Here is a 16840-nt window from a genome sequence, read left to right on the forward strand (position 1 = left end):
TGACGATGCAGATAAGGGTCAGTTTGACTATAGATGGATAAAGTAAACTGATTACGTTTTAACTCCTGGGAATACGTTTCCCGTCATTAAGAGCTTCAAAGTACGTTGTTTTACTGTATTTTCAAATCGTACTCCATTTTCCTTGCTAATATTTACTGAGACATTGGGGGAGTTGGAAGAACTATTTGATCGTGGTACGACTGGGTTCAGAGACCAAAGTTTAATCCACGAAAAAGCTGCAAGCATATATTAAGAAAGAATGCATAACTTGGTTTAAATAGCATCAACCATTATATATATATATATATATATATATATATATATATATATATATATATATATATATATATATATATATATCACAATAGTGATCCTAACAATTTAACATGGGCATGACCCACTATGACACTCTACCCTATTACTATGTAAAGAAACGGCAACTCTTGGCTGTCGAAGATCGAGATAAGCATTCTGTCGCAGTTAAGAGGCAAATGGAGAAAAAATTCGATCTGCATAAAAGTGAATCTTTTGGTTACAAAATCTGCTGATCTGGTGACAGAAAGCAAGTAATTTGGAACCATAAGGATTAAATTATTACGGTTGTTTATTTCTCGATGTGTAAATTGTTACCCAATCACTCACAGAGTTAACACAAAGTCTTTCGTACCGTATTTACTTTATGAGTGATTAGGTAAACTTTACACATCGATAAATACCCGATCATGATCATTTAATTATATAATGAAAGCTCTTTCATTAATAACAAATCCTTCAAATCAGATGTAAGTATAAGGAACTACACAATGAAGAATAAATAATATTGAAGGTACTGCCCAACACGTAAGTTACATTACAACAAATGAAGAGGGCAAATAGTGCATTTCCGAACATAAATCCGTGTGAATTTGTGAATCATTTTAAAAGTCCGAAACAAAAATACAAAGGAAATGAGTTTTCAGCCTGGTATTAGAGTTCTGGCTCTCTTTCCCGTGCCACTAAATCCTCTTCAAACTAAGTACTATTCCTTACATGTTTAAAAAGAAAATAAATGACTTAAATTATATCATTAATACCCCTGGGAGACGAAACCAAAAGCAACTTTGCCATATAAATATGTTAAAGGAATATGCTGATAGAGATAGCCAGGTTAGCCATGCAATCAGTTTCATTGTACCTGTCCCACACAGTGAAGATTTAAGCGTTGGAATGCAATCAGACTGTAGTGACTTCAGAGTAACAATCTTCAAAATTCAGAAATTATGCACACAAAAATCTGGATGAGAAACTTTCACATTTGCCAAAAGAGGAAAAGAATGAACTAAAACAGCTATTGCTTGAATATGACCACTTGTTTCCAGATATTCGTATACGAACAAATAAAATTTACCATGACGATGAAATTTTAGATTCCAAACATGTGAAACTTGATCCCTACAGGATAAACCCTTTCAAATATGAATGTTTGCAAATGAAATTCAGTATTTGCTGGAGAATGATTGCATATAACCGAATAAAAGTGGTTGGAGTTCACCATGTATACTTGTTACAAAACCAGATTATACCTTTCGCAGTGTAACTAAAACATATTCATTTCCAGTTCCAAGAATCAATGACTGCACTGATAAAATTGGAATGACAAGAGTCACCAAATTTGACCTTCTGAAAGGATTCCACAAAAAAAGGGCGAAGAAAATTTCGGTATTATTTACTCCAGATGGACTTGATCAATATAAAAAGATGCCGTTTGGGATGAAAGGTTCGCCTTTTACTTTTCAACGTTTTATTGAACATGGTTACATCTGGTCTAGATAACTGCGATACTTCCATCGATGATGTCATCATCTTCAACGACACCTGGAACGATCATCTAGAGACGATTAAAAAATTCATAAACAGACTCAGTGATGCAAATTTGACAATTTATCCAAAGTGAGTTTTGCCGTGCTTGTGGTACATTTCTAGGACATATCATGGGACATAAGTTAAACATATAAATGCTTAGGTCAAGGCTATCTCTGAATTCCGAGTGCGCAACTGATACGATTTTTGGGCATGGCTGGATGCCATCGGCAATTCTGCTCCAATTTTTCCATAATTTTTGAACCCCTGACACATTTGTTGAGCAATAAAACCAAGTTTCATTGGTCTCAAAAATGTCAGGAGGCTTTTGAATAGTTAAGGGCCATAATTAGGAGTTCACCAGTTCTTTCAGCTCCAAATTGCAGACAGTTATTTAAAATAACCATAAAAACAAGTGATGATGGGGTCTGGTGCAATATTGATTCATGAAGACAAAAATAGTGTGGATGATGCACTGTGCAATATTTCTAAGAAATTAAAAGCGCACCAGAGCAATTAGTTCACTATCGAGATGGAATGTTTTGCTTTGATATTGTCTTTACTTTGAAGTGTATATTAGTTCAGCTCCTTCTCCAGTTAGTGTGCTTAGTGATGACAATCCCCTTTCCTTCAATAACAAGATCAAACACAAAAATCAGAGACCATTAAGGTGAAGTTTGATGTAGCATGACTATAATATGGACATTAGGCACGTTAAGGGAAGAGACAATTTAAAAGCAGATACACTTTCACGGATATAGAAATAGTACACTGTTTCATATATACGTTGTGTCATTCATAAGATTTTAACGTATGTAATGTTTTGACACATGTGTAAGAAAGTTTTATTGCATAAACCTTTATTTTTTTATGACAGGAAGTGTTATGTAAAATTATTTTGCACATATTTGTAAGTTGGATTGTTTTGTGGGGACGTTTTGTTTCTTATTTCATTATATGTTATTGTAATGTAACACTGAATGTTGGACTTAACCATGTCCAAAATCAAGTTTATTTCTACTTGACTTGAATTATAGATTTTTTATTCTGTAAGCAATACATAGCTAAAAGATTCTCTATGGGTATGGGTTTAATATCAGAATCATTATTGATAGAGGTATATATATGTATGTTTTGCTCTGGGTCTGGGTTTTATATAATTTTCCTACAATTTACCCTGTGTACCTCACATTGTCCAGAATATATATAATAATTTTAGCAACATTTTCTCTGATAAGAACTAATATTGTATTTTATAAACATTATAAACGTCTAGAAGGTTATTTTCCATTATGTAATTATTTTTAGAGGTCAAGTAGAGGACAATATAATCTTTTCACTGTCTTGTCATTCGTGCTTAAGATCTAGCATAATCAATGTGTATTATCATTGTGTCCAGTAATTCATTTGGGCTGGAATTTAGTTCTTCAAATTCTTCGATTAAAGTGAATTATTTCTGGAAATACATAGTGCTCATTAGAAAATAGTATCCTTGGACAGATTAATTCAGTGAGATTTATAGTGAGTTCAAACCTGGAATGATATTACTATGTTTCAATAAAAGGCTGCTGGTAAAGCAGAACAATACAGGCCGCCACAGGCAAATCGAGACATTTAACGTTGGACTTACTTTGGATTTCTACTAAAGTGTATTCAGAACTGGAAAGCATTAGAACTTGAGTCTGTAATTCATTCATTTTCAATCTGTCGTATAGGGAAATGTATTATTTGATGAATTTTACAAAACTTGGTGCTTCTAACTCCTTTCTGGTCATTTTTTTAAGAGCATAGACATGTAATATATATATATATATATATATATATATATATATATATATATATATATATATATATATATATATATATATATATATATATATATATATATATATATATAAGGCGATGGTCCAGTAGCTCCCGTTGATATCTGTACATAGAGGAGTACTATAGGGTGGTGGTCAGATATCACGCTCTCTTCTTGATTTTAAGTAGTGTGCCTTTTTAGCGCATTATATTATGTACATGACAGCAAGTAATCTGATTGATGAAGAACCTAGAAAGACCCCGGGAAGAACCACAGACTCGAGATAAGATACTGGTAAACTATCTGATATACCCTCGCTATCAGAGCCAAGTATCTAACCAATGCAGGCGAATGCCTCCTGGAAGCACATTAATATCAAACATATCTAGACGACTTCAGCCTCCTGGAACCACATTAATATCAGTCATTTCTAGACGACTTCAGAATTCGCGAAGCACACTAATATCAACCATACCTAGACTACTTCAGCCTCCTGGAAGCACATTAATATCATCCATATCTAGACTACTTCAGCCTCTTGGAAGCACATTCATATCAACCATATCTAGACGACTTCGGCCTTATGGAAGTTCATTAAGATCAACCATATCTAGACGACTTCAGCCTTATGGAAGTTCATTAATATCAACCATATCTAGACGACTTCAGCCATATGGAAATTCATTAATATCAACCATATCTGGACTACTTCAGCCTCTTGGAAGCACATTCATATCAACCATGTCTAGACGACTTCAGCCTTATGGAAGTTCATTAATATCAACCATAGCTAGACGACTTCAGCCTTATGGAAGCATATTCATATCAACCATATTATAGATGATTCGGCCTTATGTAAGTTCATTGATATCATCCATATCTAGACTACTTCAGCCTCTTGGAAGCACATTAATATCAACCATATCTAGACGACTTCGGCCTTATGGAAGTTCATTAATATCAACCATATCTAGACGACTTCAGCCTTCGGGAAGCACACTAATATCAACCATATCTAGACTACTTCAGCCTCCTGGAAGCATATTAATATCAACCATATCTAGACGACTTCAATCTTCTAGAAGCGCATTAATGTCAGTCATATCTAGACGACATCGGCCTTATGGAAGTAAATTACTATCAACCATATCTAGACGACTTCAGCAACGCAACAAACACACCCGTTAAGTACTTTTTGATAAATTATTCTTTTCTATCAGATTTTATTTTAACACAAATAAATCATCACGATTGGTAGGAACTAATTATATCCTTCTGCAATAGAATTATTGATACAAAATTATCCTCCACTAGCTTCTCTTTTTTCAACTCTGTCTTCTTTAAACTTTGATGCCATGCTAAAAATCTCAAATCTCAAATATATATTTCTAAATGTTCATTAGCCCAAGTTTCATATATCTTCAATTTCAAACAATAATATCTCATCTGTTTCTAATCTATTTATAGATTTAGTTGAGAGTATAGTCAACAGAATGATTCGTAATAAGTTTATCTCCCTTTTTGTTTACTGTAATTGTTTTTTATGCCCAAGGCTCTGGGGAAAACCTCCATAACTTTGCTGCTCTTATATCTCATAGTGATTATATGAAATATCCTGATCAGTTACTGTCCGTGAATACATACACGTGTTTGAAGTTTCTGCTCATATTCATTCAAATATAGATCAAATTGGCTGATTATTTCTGATTTTAATAATAAACTGGTTTTTGTCATATATCGTCGCATCTACTGAGCGCTTTGCCCATGATCCATCCGTTTCAGAGTCTCAGAAATACAAATGCTATTCATTGTTAGGTTAACTCATTAAGACTTAAACAAAGTAGACCATTCTAACTGTATTTCGTTTAAATAGATGCGTTATATCATACAAGAAATGATAAACCAGGAAGCTTTACTATCCGATGAAACTGTCAACATACATGTATGTATACCATCCGGTGAATAATTTGTCCTTTATTTTTTTGGATGGAAAGAATTATCACATGCATTTTTGATATTAATATGAGATTGTTTGTTGTTATGTTTTTCGATAACATGGAAATTCTTATAACTAGCATTACGTGACTCGGATACAACGAGTAGTACTGAATCAGGAGAATTATAATATTTGCTAGTAGCTAAAACAAGGACGCTTTCGGGCAATCACTAATTTCAAACAATATCCTCAATTGCTGGTATTATGGATGTGACAGCTTCACTATCAGAATAAATGCGGTCCAATAAATCAACATTCTCGTTACCTGACCGTAGTCGGCGTAACGTGTCGGACACCACGGCCAGAGGAATATCGTCATCTTCAGCATATACGTCACTGATAATGACGTGTGTTTGCAAACTAAGCTTGACAAAACGCAATGTGTAGACACGGTACTCCATTTGTATTTAGTTCACACTTAATTTTCATTAAAGCCCTGAATCTATTCCTCATATTATATATATATATATATATATATATATATATATATATATATATATATATATATATATATATATATATATATATATATATATATATATATATATATATATATTGTTGTTGTTGTAGGGTTTAACGCCATTTTTCAGCACACGATAGGTTATACATGGCAGACAGTATTAATGATGGAGGAGGAACCCGGGAAAACCCCGGAAAGAACCACCGACCCACGAGAGGCTACTGGTGACGTGGTCTGAATTAAACGATAAAAAGTATTAATAATCCCCGTTTTCTAAGTTAATTTAACATGGTAAACAATTTCATCGCAATCCTTTCTGCTTTCCTTTCCTCTCTCCACTCACGTGTATAAGGAACAAAATACGCATAAATCTGGAGTAAGAGACAAAAAGAATTTTGGCTTGATGAAAACTGAACTTACACCAAGAAATCTACAAGAATATTGTTCATCGTAACGGTATGTGTTCATATTCCTTGGGATTTATCTACAGTGCTTATATATTCGATGCATGAAAATACGGTGTCAGCATGAACCATAATTATATGGTAAATACGACATAAAGAAATTATTATTATTATTATTATTATTATTATTATTATTATTGACCGCTCCGGTGGCCTAGTGGTTCGAGCGTCCGCCTCGGATGCGGCAGATCACGGGTTCAAACCCCGGCCGAGTCACACCGAAGACATTTAAAAATGGCACTAACAGGTGCCTCTCTAGGCGCTCAGCATGAAGAGGTTATTATTAGGACTGGTCGGTCTGGTGTCAGGATAATGTGACTGTGTGGGATATGATGCCCCAGTTCTACATATCACTAAAAACTGCCACAGTGCCGACATCGTAGCGATATGGCTGAAATTTTTTAAAGCTACGTTAACAATTCAAATCACACACGCAAATAACACAGCCATAATCATACGAGTAACTTTTAACGATTTAGCTAGATACTGAGCAAAATTATGTGCGACATTCATAGACTTATAGAACCTAATGTAATTTATATTACACCGAATATTCTCTGCAAGGAGTTATAGAATGTAATGCCATTTGCATTACATTGAATGTTCGCTGCAAAGAGTTATAGAAAGTAATGAAATTTACATTGCGTTTAATGTTCTTTGCAAAGAGTTATAGAACTTATTGTAATTTACATTACAATGAATTTCGGGGGATAAACAACAATGTATCAAAATATATTACCTGTACTATTTAATAAGAATGGACAATTATCATAGCAAGTGAACTAGATAACAGAACAACTATTAGGGAAATATTCATTATCACAATCATCCTCGGACTAACAATTATCACATCACGTCCTTCCTGAAAACATGTATAAATATAACCTAATATCTATAATAATAATTGATATTATATATTGCACTGACAATATATAACTAACTATAACATATACTAATAATATTAGTACTAGCAATATATAACCCATTATAATGGTTAATTCCATATAGAGCACTGACCATATATAATTATTACCGATAACAACAATTTCTACTATACATAGCACTAACCATATATAACTGTAGCCTATAATAATAAGTGTTGCTATATTTAGCACTGACCATATATATATATATATATATATATATATATATATATATATATATATATATATATATATATATATATATATATATATATATATATATATATATATATATATATAACTAGGAATTATTGTTATGCATGTCTAATTTGTATAGTTCTGTTTTGGCTTTTCTCCATGATTATATGTTATGCATATTTGTATTTTGTACTTGACTTTTGTCCAAAATTAGATTATTGGTTGCCTGACCAGTGATATTGATTTTGTAAACAAGATAATACATAGCAAATATTTCTCTACGAGTACAGAATTAAATATTCAGAGAATTACTAATTGTTTGAGTTATAGATACAGTCTTTATTCTACCTCGAAAAGTTCCAAATTGGAAATCTCCCAGGAAGTATTTCCAAAAAATGATAATTGCTACCTTGGTCAAGGGGAGGAATATATAAACTTATACATTAGGATTATGCTGTCTTGACTTAACATCCATGGCAGAATCAGTATTAATGTTGTGTTCGGTTTTAATCTGGTGTTTTTATTTATTCGGACAAGGACATTTTGGATTATATTATTGTGATACATCAAAAGACTGTTAAGACATCACCAGATTCCATGCTATTGGCACATTAGCACATTCGAAACTACAGATACATCAGCACATTTAATTTAATATAGGAATTTATTTGGAATGCCACGGGAATTCAATTGTCACTTCATATATTTAGAAGGTACTCGAGTGGCCGAGTGGTCTAAAGCGCTCTCCGTTACGGATCACTACCATCTCACCTCTGTCTGCGTGGGTTCGAGTCTCGGATTCGGCTGATGTGGGTATGTGAGAAAGCTTGACAGTAGCTTCTCGTGAGTCGATGGTTCTACCTGGGATTTTACCGGGTTCTTCCTACACCATTAATACTGGCCGCCATGCATAGCTTTTCGTGTGATGAAATATGGCGTCAAACGCCACAACAACAACAACACAAATATATTTAGAGTTTGATATAACTTTTAGTACTAGGTGTGATTTAATTCTCAATAATGTAAGCTCTTTTCAAATATTCACGTTATATTCTAGGGAAATAAATCATTTGTTGAATTTTATAAAACTTATTGGTTGTCGCTCTTTTCTTTTACTGTGTTTATAGAGTCGTAACACTTTCGTAGCAATTATTACTATATTTAACATCGATCATATATAATTGTAACCTATAATAACAATATGATAATAATAGTTTTTATTTGAAGTATAAGCCACTGACCCATGGTACATATCCATGCATCATGCGGTACAAAAAAAATGTTATAGTGCGTAACAACAGAACATCGTATTTATAAGAAGTAATATACATGAAAGTAATAATTATTGCTTTTTTCGGATATAGGTGAGATACAGGTATATACTGCACAGTAATCAAACAAGCGGATTTAAGGATAACCCTAAAACTTGTGTGTAGCAAGATTTGTGATACTAATCTAAAGTCTTATGCAACAGGAGTCCTTGATAAAACAGTTTCTCTAATCTTTAAGACTTTTTATAGCAAACGTTGCTAAATTAGTCATCAGAATTTTACTAGTATCATTGTGTATAAAAGACGTAAATTTTTCTAAAGTTTGATTTTTATATACAAAGGTGGGTGAGTATTTTTTTCGTATTTCTCCATATAGCGGACAGGAAGTAATAAAATGGAATTTATTGTCGATGTTAACGTTACAAATTTGGCACAATCTATCCTCATAGCTATTATTTATATTTGATTTAATTTATATCTGATTTAATTGTTTGTAAATTTTAAAATCATTTTCTTGTTTTGATTTCATTTTATGTCAAAATAATGTAGCTTTGTTTACAAGGAACTCGATACTTTTCCAGAAAATGGTTTGACCTTGACTGAATCATTTGTAGGCATATTAAGATGACATAGTTCCCGACCTTAATTCAAAATTAGTAGCAGTCACATGAACAAGTTCTTTTTTTTATTGTGGGAATAATAAGGGTGAGATCGAGGCTGTATTGGATACGGGAACCTCGAATTATAAATAGTTTTAAGTGAAGTAAACAACTTTTGTTATTTTATTCTTTGAGTAAAATGATTGGTTTTGTCAGGCCATGCTGAGAGTACGTGATGTAAACACGATCATGTGACCCTCATACGGACACCCATTCTGCGCCTCAAAATTACTGAATAACCCTTGTTTAAGAAAAATAATCTCAGTCTGGGCTTCAAAACACTTGATGTAAAGTCGTTTCCTTCTGTTGTGTCAGCTATTTTAATGTTTATTCGAATTATTTGGATTTAAAAGGATTAATTCTTTTTTCCCTGGAAGTATATGTGTGCTCATACCGAATTCTTGAACAAGGAACTGTAGACAACAACATTGTGCAGGATACATTATACATAATCACCTTCTATCTTGGATTTTTCGTCAAGACTCGAACGTGAATTCATTAGAACATTTCATTATTAGGACTTCTAAAATTGTATTCGTGGATTATTCTTGGATTATTTTTGGATTTGATTCTTAAAATCGTAAGTTCTTTTTTCTTCTTCATTTTTACAGTATTTTTCCAGGGAAATAAATTATTTGTAATTTTTTTCAAAGCTTGTTGTTTTCAATCTTTCTTGTATTACTGATTATTCAAGCCTAAGCACGTAACATAGCAGATACTTTCATATTTTCCGGTATTACATCTGTTTGTCAAGTTCCCCACTCTAAGCATAGTGATTCTATAATAAAGATTGTTATCTCCAAACAATTATAGATATTTTTGACAAGTAAAATCTACTTCCGATGACCTAAATAAGCACTCTTTCCATCGACCTAATCTCATCCTGCAGCTTTTGCCTAAAAATATCTTCACATCTCTGGCCCTGAGTACACCAACTATTATCAAATCCAATTGTAAATAGAAGCTTAACAATTACTATTATATATAGCACTGAACATATTTAAATATGACCTATACTACTAATAATAATAATAACTACATTTAGTAATATATATATATATATATATATATATATATATATATATATATATATATATATATATATATATATATATATATATATATATTAAAGTATTACTTCTATATTTAGCACTGAACATATGTGACTATAAACTATAATAAGTATTACTACGATATCTAGGGCCGCACAGATTAAATATAACTATAACGTTTGATAATAGTTACAACTAATTTTACCACTGAACGCAAATAGCTATAAAGGCTAATAGCGATTGCTATTATATTAATAAGTATGAAAATTTTATTTTTAAAAACATTTTAATTGAGAAATTTGTGTTAGAAATCAACACTAGAAACAGTCTGTGAAATGAACCATATATTCTGATTACATAGTTGTAAGTTCGACATGTGATGAGTGGAGGTGGCAAATACATCCGAATGGTGATTTTTGTCTATCCATGGGATGACAGTTATATAAGAAACTGTGTGCTGTATGATACTTTTGGAAATTGTCATTCCACTGTATAATCAAAACAGTAACCGTGTTCTCAAATAACAGTCCATTAGATTAAATAGATACACAACGTACAATGAACTTAAACACAAGCAACGTACTATGGCCTTTAACATAAGCAACGTACTATGGCCTTTAACATAAGCAACGTACTATGGCCTTTAACATAAGCAACGTACTATGGCCTTTAACATAAGCAACGTACTATGGCCTTAAACATAAGCAACGTAATATGGCCTTTAACATAAGCAACGTACTATGGCCTTTAACATAAGCAACGTACTATGGCCTTTAACATAAACAGCGTATTATGACCTTTAACATAAGCAACGTACTATGACCTTTAACATCAAGCAACGTACTTTGCTGTGAGCTTTGACATTAAATATATGAGCTGTTTAAACATATTTTATAGCGAAAAGACGATGGCAAATATGGATACAGGGAAAATGATTCAAAAACAAGTTGGTTCAACGTAGAAGTTCCTCTCCATTATGTACATAAATAATTAATCCAAGAGCATGCTGTTAATAGCTATGGAAATAGTAAATACAGTGGAACGCATTCATATAATGAAATGAGAGTGGTGAAAGAAAATTGATAGCCGAAGGATACCATTAGATGTTATCCGATACGTACAATTGTAACTGTATTCATAATGCAACAAAATATAATCTCTTGTTTCTTAATCATTTTATGTCAATAAGACCTTTCTCTATTTTATTCGTTTGTTATAAATATTTAATTTGCATTCTGTATTAGTTAGTTTTTATACTTTATTTTCATTATGTGCTATTGTAATGTAGCAGTGAATGTTGGACTTAACCTTGTCCGAAATCAAGTTTGTTTTCTACTTCACATGATTTATTGATTTTATACTCTGTAAACAACTAATACATAACTAAAATATTATCTGTGTGTGTGGATTTAGTATGATGGTGGTTATTAATAGAATTCAACATGTTTATTTGGATTTGAGTCTGGGTTAATGGAATCCTCTACAATTTACCTGGTGTATCTGACATTGTCCAGGTTATATATTTAGATTTTAGTAACAGACATTCGAATAATAACACACGTTTCATTTTGTAATCAGTAGAAGGTTATCATCCATTAGTTATTGCGATTCTTTTTTTAGATATGCTGATTGTAACCTGGGGTCGAGTGGAGGACTATATAATGTTGTTACTGAAAAGATTATTCATTCGTGCTTTAATATCTAGCAGAATTAACTTTGTATTATTGTTGTGTCCCTAATTTTATTTGGGGTGGAATTTATTTCTTCAAATTATTTTATTTATTGAATAGTTTCTTTGGAAATACAGAGTGCTGCTTAAAATAATATTTTTGGACACAGATATTAACTGGGATCAATAGTTAATTCAAACCAGGAATTATATTACTGTGCTTCAGCAAAAATTCGTTTGGTTCAACAATACAATACAGGCCGCCACAGGTATATCAACACCTTCACTGTTTGGCTTAATTTAAATTTCCACTAAGGGTAACGCCCCCGCTCTTTGTAAAGGGTGTGGGTTTGGCGGATTGTACCTTCTTTCAAGATATCCGTTTTATTTGGTTCTCTTTATCTAGGAGATGATCGCCCTCAGTGTTAATGACCGGATCGAGTAAACTTATAGGTAGAACAAATAGAGATCTGAGCATATATAAAGGAACAGCATAATTCGAGCCCCCGTACATAGAAAATCAAAATTCAATCAATTACATAAACAATGGTGACTATACAATACATCAGGAAGATACACTTCTTTTGGAATACCTCTTTCACCGTATTCAAAACACAAATATAATTATAAAAACAGCTGATCTGTTTTACTGATAGAATTAGTTCATCATACGATCGAGTGAACAATCGAAGTCATTGCCTTGTACAGTTGCATAACCTGCTTAGCTCTGGTTCACTCCAATTTCACTGTAGCTGTTCTCTGTCTTTTCGCCTTTTCTTTTCCTACCTTTTCCTTTTTTATCTCCGACCTACCAACTGTTTCGCCTCCCTTCGGCCCAAGAACTTTGTGTGGGTAGGTGGATATGTAAGCTTGTAGATACACAGATATTTGGATACGTCAGTGCGTAGGTACATCTGAGGATACGTCTGAAGAGGTATTTTCCCCTTTTAAAATAAACAGAGAACAAGCTAATTTTTCTGTCGGCTATTCTACTGGGAATAGAACATTACTCCCCTCTCATTATCAGATCTTACTATCGGTATTGAAACAGATACCAAAGCTATTAGTCGGCCCAAGCATGGCAGACCAAAACAATCCTAGTGTCACAAGATTAATGTGCTTCCCAATGGCTAATTATCACTCGCTATAATACACCCGAGACTTAGAAGTTCCACTCTTGTCTCAGTTACACAAATGAATGAATGAAATTCACTACATGTCTTAACGTTATGTTCAGCGAATACAAACATGCAAGTCTTTAGCATACATGAAATCACACTGCATGTTTAACAACGTTCAATTTTAGTCAACATGTACTCAAGTCTTTATCATGCGCGAAATTATCTAAGATCGGTGAATTCATACGGATTCTCGCAACTCATATTAACGAAAGTAACATATGAAATTCTTAGAACATAATTCCTTTAAAACAAGACTAGTAATTCAAACAATTCTTTATCTAAAGAAGAGTATTTTGCTAATTCATATGTATGTAAACTCAACGCAGTTATATTCATATCAAAAGAATTGATCTACGAATTTAAACAACTAAATTCATGTATATATTATCAAATAATTCAAGCAAAACATTATATTGGTATCAACGAATCTCGTTGTATGAGCACTTAAATATTTCCATGAAAAAGAATTAATTCCGTAAAATAGAATTTCAACTCAAACTGGCCACAATAAAAAACATTTGATGTCTAAGTGTTTAAAAGCCCAACTGAAATATTTTCTCAAAACATCACTAGTAAATCTGGCTACTGCGCAATTCCGGTAAAACCAGAATTTAGAAATAACAACGTAGAGGCTATTTTAATATCTAAAGTCACGTACTCCCAGTACAGCCTCAATTTCACTCTATGAATCCCTCACTAAGAAAGAATAAAAATATAAAAGCTCTTTACTTCCAATCATGAAATAAGGCCAAGAACTAGGTCATCTTAAGACACAAAGCTCTAATGTTAGGTTTTCGAAAAAAAGTAACTGAATTTAAGGAAATTATCAAAACCAGTAAATAAAATTACATTACAATATATATATATATATATATATATATATATATATATATATATATATATATATATATATATATATATATATATATAAAACTAAATAAAATTAAAAAAAATTAAATCAAATATACATAACACCATTTACTAAAGAATGTGCTTTCCATGTCCCATACTATGCGATGAAATTTAGTATTCAAAGTGCATTCCAAGTACTTTACAATGCGATGACCATGTAATATTCAATTAGCATTCCAGGTGCCAGAAAATACGATGACCATGTACTTTACAATGTGCTTTCCAAGTACCATATAATGTAATAACCATGTACTATTCAGTGTGCATTCCATGTACCAGACAATGCGATGACCTTTGTTACGTTTTAGGCTCATTAAAACAGTAACAAGAAGAGAGTGAAGAAAACGAGCTTTGTAAAATTTAACAAATAATTTATTTCCTTAGAAAAACAAGGTGAAAATGAGAAAAAGAACTTACGGTTTTACGAATCAAATCCAAGAATAATCCATAAATAATCCAAGAATTCAAAAAGACGAAGTCCTAGTAATAAAAAGTCCTAAATGAATCTGAGTTGGAGTGCTGATAAAAAAAAATCGAAAATGGAAAGCGATGACGTATACTGTAATCAGTATAGTACTGAAGTGTCAGCAGTTCTTTGTTGAACCACATAAAATAACATTACAGTTTTGAATTCCGAATAAAGTTTCAATAAATGTCTTTGTCCAAGAATTATGTATGAACACTTACATATTTCCAGGAAAAAGAATTTATAATTCCATAAAATAGAATTTCAACTCAAACTGGTCACACACAAAAAATGACGTCATAGTGTTTAAAAACCCAACTGAAATATTTTCTCAAATAGTTGGAAAATATCAAATCCAGTAAATAAAATATATTATAATAGCATTAATAGAATATAAAAATATGTTTTAAAACATTTAAAACTAACAAACAAACAATTAAATCAAATAATATATCATTTAAATCAAATACACATAACACTTCCCATTGAAGATAAAGAAAGATTTATATGATAAAGCTTTCTTTTTACCATAGATTAATTACACATGAGGTTTAAAAAAAAACATAAGAATAACTCTTATGAATTATACATAGTGTACATGAAATAAAACATTTCTTTACACGGGAAAGTGCATCTGATATTAAATTATCATTTCCCTTGATGTGCTTGATGTCTATTTTATATTCTCTTAACAACAAACTCCACCTTAGTAGTCCTTGATTTTCATTTGTCATCTTGTCGACGAAAGTAAGCGGGTTGTGATCACTAAACACAATAATCGATGAACGAGCTGAACTAATGTAAACTTCAAAATGTTGTAATGGCAAGCATTCCTTCACGATTGTTGAGTAATTTCTTTGATGCTTATTTAATTTTTTAGAAAAATAGCACACTGGATGATCAATATTACTTTCGTTTTCTTGAATCAATACTGCTAAAACCCCAACATCACTTACATCAACAGACAGTTTAAATGATTGGCTGAAATTTGGAGCTATGAGAACTGGTGCGCTTTTAAGTATGGCTTTTAGCTTATCAAAAGAAATCCTGACATTTTTCCGTCCAAAGAAACTTGATTTTCTTGCTCAATAAATTTGTTAGGGGTTCAGCAATTATGGAAATATGGAAACAAAATTTCCGATAGTATCCAGCCATATCTAAAAACGCATCAGTTGCTTTTGAATAACAAGCACAGGGAATTCAGAGATTGCATTGACCTAGGCATCTGTAAGTTTATCTCGTTCATGTCCCACTACATGTGACAGAAAGGTTACACTAGCACGGCAGAACCCATTTTTGGATAAATTAATTGTCAAACTTGCATCACTGGGTCTCTGCCAAAGATGTTCCGAATTGTCCCTAAATGTTCTTTCCAGGTGTCGTTGTAGATGATAATATCATCGATGTAAGCATCACAATTATCTAGATCAGAGGTGATAATATTCATTAGACGTTGAAAAGTACTTGGCGAACCCTTGATTCCAAACGGCATCACTTTATATTGATAAAGTCCATCTGGAGTCACAAATGACGAGATTTCCTTTACTCTTTCCGTCAGTGGAATTTGCCAAAATCCTTTCAGAAGGTCAAATTTGGTGACATACATGGCATTTCCGATTTTATCAATGCAGTCATCGATTCTTGGTAATGGAAATGAATCCGTTTTAGTCAAACTGTTCACCTTCCTATAATCAGTGCACATACGGAAAGTTTTGTCTGGTTTCGGAACCAGTATACCTGGTGAACTCCGGTCACTTTTGCTGGACTATATTAAATCATTCTCCAGCAAATACTAAATTTCTTTTTTCAAGTTTTCCTGTTTGAGATGGTTTATCCTGTACGAATGTTGTTTCACAGGTTTGGAATTTACAATTTCAACATCACAACAAATTTTGTTTGTTCTTGTAGGAGAATTTGAAAAAGTGCTCATATTCAAAAAATAACTG

Source organism: Sinohyriopsis cumingii, chromosome 18 (genome assembly GCF_028554795.1).
Source record: "Sinohyriopsis cumingii isolate HCF-2022 chromosome 18, ASM2855479v2, whole genome shotgun sequence".
Classification (NCBI taxonomy): domain Eukaryota; kingdom Metazoa; phylum Mollusca; class Bivalvia; order Unionida; family Unionidae; genus Sinohyriopsis; species Sinohyriopsis cumingii.